Source organism: Pipistrellus hanaki, assembly GCF_964339955.1.
Source record: "Pipistrellus hanaki genome assembly, chromosome: 6".
NCBI classification, from domain to species: Eukaryota; Metazoa; Chordata; class Mammalia; order Chiroptera; family Vespertilionidae; genus Pipistrellus; species Pipistrellus hanaki.
This window is the reverse complement of record NC_140508.1, coordinates 13,976,458-13,977,497: the sequence shown is the minus strand read 5'-3', so window position 1 is coordinate 13,977,497 and position 1,040 is coordinate 13,976,458.

The window sequence follows — 1,040 nt, the reverse complement described above, 5'->3', positions numbered from 1 at the left end:
GAATCCCAACTAAGAAGTGCTAAACTAGCTAAACTATAATTTTTGTTCCCAAAAATCCTAGTTTAGCACTTCTTAGTTGGGATTCAGGAATCTGTAGTTTAACAACTCCACCAGGTGATTCTCATCATGAGAGAAGTTTGGGAAACACTGCTCCCTTCCCTGCAGCCTGGCTTCTCTGTGCGAGCCCCAGCGTTTCCCTCCGTAAAACGGGCTGGCGGGAGGGTTCAAGGAGTTGGGAGGCGCCCTGGAGCCCTGGACAAAGCCAGGCATTGATGGGTACGGTTCCCGTTAGGATTCCATCAGCCGCAAAGGAAGGCAGAGGTATACGGGAGAGGGGGCACATTGGGATGTGCGGGCTGTTGCCACCCTCCATGGTGAGGAGATGGGAGGATGAACAGAAGAAGGGAGGGCAGGGGGCCGGCAGGAGGGAGTTCGCTGTTGGAGTCAGACGGAGACGGAAAGCAAAGCTCAAGGCAGTCAGACCTGGGACTTGCTTTTTCTTCCACGTGTACAGTGTTCCTGACCCTGTCCCCACAGCTTTTTTAAATGTATATATTTTTATTTCAGAGAGGAAGGGAGAAGGAGAGGGATAGAAACATCAGTGATGAGAGAGGATCATTGATTGGCTGCCCCCCGTACGCCCCCTTCTGGGGATCCAGTCCATAACCTAGGCATGCACCCTTGACCAGAATCAAACTCAGGACCTTTCAGTCCGCAGGCCGGTGCTCTATCCAGAGTCAAACCAGTTAGGAGCAGATTTATTTCTCTTTATTATACCTTTTCGTTCACTTGTTTCTCTCCTCTGTCTTCCACCTGTCTGTAAGCTCAGTGGGGATGGGGGCTATGTTCACAGCTGTAGCCTTTGCTCCCTGCCTGGCACACAGTAGGTACTGAATAAATGACTAAGGAATGAATGAATGAATGAATGAACGAACGAACAACAGAGCTAGCCAGGCAGTAAAGGACAAAGAAAGGGCCTCCCTATTTTTTTCCGGTGATTCCATTTCTGGCTTGTAGGGGAGAGGTTTCTTAAGCTAAAA